Genomic DNA, 4,108 nt, shown 5'->3' on the forward strand with positions numbered 1-4,108 from the left:
AAAAATCATGAACATTATGGCATTTTTCTTTGTCACCATTGTTGAGATTCATAATGTGACACTTGATGTTTGTGTGTTTAAGTTACAGCATGATTAATCTAAGTACACATTGTTTCAAAATCTTCAGAATGACAAACTGCTTTGAGAGTGCCAGATATCATACTGTAGCATCACATTACTGAGAGAGACCAATACACCTGCTAAATGAGCAAACACTAAATGAATAAATACATTTTCTAGATGGTCAACACTACGTATCAAACATCATAACAGAATTGCAACATGGTCTCTTCTTTACCATAACAAATATAACACACAAAGTTATAGCAGGCAGAAAAAAATAAACAAAGAGTCAAGAGTCCAACCAAAACAACCAATGACCACAACAATGGCGACTTCAAATGAAACATCCAAACCTAAAATAACTCTACAAGTAAGATGTAAGATGTAAAATGCTTCAAGTGTTACTTTTTTAACACTCTGTAGTGTGGATCTATATAAACATTAAGCAGTGTTAATGTTAATTTAACACTGGGGATTTTGCAGTCTACATTAGCTCCACCAAGAAATGTTTATTTATTTTTTGTAGTTGTTGTGGTTCTGCTGGTCTTTTGTCTTTATTCTCTTCTTCTTCATCTTTCTTTAGTGATTCTGTTTATTAACAGCAGGTGTTTATCATTAATGGTCAATCATCACTTCTTTCATCTCTTCATTATCTAATTAACTTCATCACTTCTTCAACCCAACCACACCCATACTTGACTTTGGTTTAGTCCACATTGACTTTAGTTTCTACAGAAGGTTCATGTGGGCTAAGTCAGATGGGGCCAGCATGAAACCCGGGTGCAAGCCCAGCTTGGGGCCCATATTGCAAGCCCATATGGGGCCTACATTTGCCCCACCAAGCACTGCTGGCTGGGTTGTTACCCCTCTCAGCAGATTACTTTCACTGTAGAACATTGTATTGAAATGTAGATATAAGCCTATAAAAGACCAAAGAGCTTTAGATTTAGAACAGCAGTACATGGTATATCCAAAAATGTATTATTATGAAAGAAGTGTTTGCCATTTGATGCAAATGCTTGATTTTGACACACTGTAAAAAATAAATTGTTGGCTCAATGAATTATTTTTTAGTAACTAGTTCCACAGAAATTTTACGTTCACTCAATTTCTGTCACCAAAGTGTTAACTGGATTGATGTTTTTTAGTTGGCCCAAATTTGACTCAAATATAAAAAAGTATGTTGGCTCAATTAGCTTTATAGTTCATTCAACTAAAATGTTTTAATCAGTTGAATCTTTAAAAACTTACAGCAAAGACTCTGTCAATTTAAATTTAAGTATTCACTCAATGTTTTATGTGTTACTTCAATTAATATTTATTATTTGGGATTTTTTTAATAACATTTTTTAACTATTTATCAAATAATTTATGCTGGTGTTGTAAACAAAATAATTAACTTCAGTCACATAAAAACAAAAGCTTTTTATTCACTTATTCACTTATCATACAGACTGAACATACAGAATTAAGTCTTCTTTAAATAGAGGGCATAAAACAGTCCAAAAAGCCTCCAAAGTCAGTCAGAACATCTCCAGGGCCATTTAGGAGACTTTCCTCAGCCAGTCCAAGCGGAGACTGTCTCGCTATGTCTCGGGTCTGCCTCTCACATCATCTCCGCTCTGGTTTGATAAACAGAGGAATATAAACACACACACATACATAAATAACATGTTTAATATAATAAAGTTTGACGGTGAAAGACTTTATTCCCTAAATAACGTTAATGTTAGGCCAAATTTCCCTAAGACATCACACATTAAACACTATTGGGCGGTTTTCGCGGACAGGGCTTTTCACTGACTAAAATAACTTACTGACATCTCTTAACATATGAGTGCTATTGTTTTGTCTCAAAATGCACGCCAGTATTGTATTATATAAGGTTTGTTTGTAAAAATGTCCCAATTATAATAAAGACCGAGTTCTAAACTCTGTCCGGTAAACCAACCCTATAACGTTATCCAGGCTTTTTATCTTAACTAAAATAGCTCCACTTCGGTCACATAACATAACACACTTCTAATATATCTTTACAAAAATATAATTACAAAAACGTCGAGTATTTGCGTCTTTGCCAATTAATATATTCTAAAATTAACATTTAATTACAAACACTTACCTGACGTGAACTTGAGAAAACGGCTGACTTGTGTGAATCAGTAAGTGATTCCAGCTGTTGCGTGCGGATTGATCTCAGATGAAATGACCTGTGATCCAGATCCTTCCGAGTTAAAACATTTTAAATTCAAAATACACAGACGCACGTGCATACATACATACATACATACATACATACATACATGCACACGCGCGAGCACGCGCGCGCGCACACACGCACGCGGGTACACACACGGGTATATTTAGAAGTTTTAAGATTGTTATGATATTGGGACTATTTCTCCACTCGCACCTTCAGCTCTGAAGTTCAAATTCACAGGCAGTACGCAGCCCAGTTATAACAAATGTGAAAGATATGAAATATCATTCAACAGCGATATCATTTAAGTGCAATCCTAAAATATGATTTAAAACATACCGGTAAACCTTTTATTATTAAGTATAAGAAATTAAAATGAATTAAATCGCATGTTTAAACGCCACAGAGATATCAGAGCCAGCAGTCGATTTCTGATGGGCTTGCCGAGGCGAGGCTGCGCTGGGCGGGGTGTGAGCGCTTAAGTGTCTGTGATTTTCTGGAGCTCTTCTCCGTCCGAAAGTGTCCGAGCACATTTTTAAATATACGCTATCTATATTAACCGACCGCATATTTAAACTTAAAGCACATACATTCACGCCTGAACAACTCTTAAAATTACATTTTGTTACCAAATAACAGTAATATTATGAGCATTTTGTTGTCAGGAAACATAGCTGTCATAAGTCCACATATTGACCAGATTTGTCTTAATTAGTTCAGTCAACATAGCCATTCCGAATGTTGACTGAATTTGGAAATAACTATTCACTTAATGTTTTAAACACAGATTTATCTAGACTTAAAATAATATGTCTACTCAACTAAGCCCAAACAAGAAAATTGGTTTAACTTATATATTTTTGCCTTTCCAACATTTCATTAATTGGATTTTTTACAGTGCATGTGTTTGTGGCATTTTGAATGCAGTGTTGCATTTTGAAGGAGTTGTGAGCTACCTTGCATTTTGTATGTGCAGTTCCGAGAATTGTGTGCAGAGTCCCGAAAAATGGAGACTTAGTTTAAAAAGGTGTGTAAGCAATTGGTAAAAACTGTAATGTATTTATTAGCTTGAGGTGAAGTCTTAACTTAAACCATGGCAAACGCGGACAGACTTAACCCAACTACTAAAAAAAGCAGTTCTCATACAGTCGGTGTTCTTTGATCAATAAGGCCAAACAAACTTTGTATAAACCCTTAAAATGGAGGTGGTACCTTCACAGGGGGCGATTCCCATACAGTAAAAATATATAATTTTCAAATATAATTTTAAACATATTTCAAAATATGCAAAAAATTGCCAAAAAATATATGTACTGAAAATATTTTTTGAAATATGTTTACAAAAAAATCTTTTTCACCAAATATATATTTTGACCATTTTTGTATATTTAAAAAATAAGTATTTGAAGAATTCACGTCACATTGGAAGAAAAACTTTGTATGATACCAAACTGTAGGTGTAAAAAGATTCAATTTTAATAAAAAAAATTCACCTGCAAAAATCTACTTATATATATTTGTTTAACATACATACATTTATACTCATACTTTATACATTTTATATCAACTTTTATAATTTGTCCAAGAAAATATATGTTTTGTTGTATGGGTTGTAGAAATGTGCGTTTGCCCCTGAAATATATTTTAAAATATGTGTTAATATATAAAGGTTAAAACTAAATATTTTTTAAATTCAAAAATGTATTTAATTAAGCTTTAATTTCTACAAAATGTATTTAGCATATATTTAAAAATATTTTTGGCCAGAGAAATGTATTTTTGCTGTATGGGTCACGATCTCCCTTCTCTGTTCAGTTGTTGATAGTGAAACTAAAACATACTTTT

At 33.2% G+C, this 4,108-nt stretch overlaps 1 long non-coding RNA gene across 1 annotated transcript; it reads right to left on the reverse strand.

The window, feature by feature from the left end:
• Positions 1-1,468: 1,468 nt before the first annotated feature.
• On the reverse strand, positions 1,469-3,162 carry LOC129430286 (uncharacterized). The gene is made up of 2 exons (XR_008639487.2): positions 2,186-3,162; positions 1,469-1,685 (listed from the first exon to the last, which is right to left on the reverse strand). It is a non-coding gene; the product is annotated as an uncharacterized lncRNA (long non-coding RNA).
• Positions 3,163-4,108: the final 946 nt, after the last annotated feature.

This window comes from Misgurnus anguillicaudatus, chromosome 23 (genome assembly GCF_027580225.2).
Source record: "Misgurnus anguillicaudatus chromosome 23, ASM2758022v2, whole genome shotgun sequence".
Classification (NCBI taxonomy): Eukaryota; Metazoa; Chordata; class Actinopteri; order Cypriniformes; family Cobitidae; genus Misgurnus; species Misgurnus anguillicaudatus.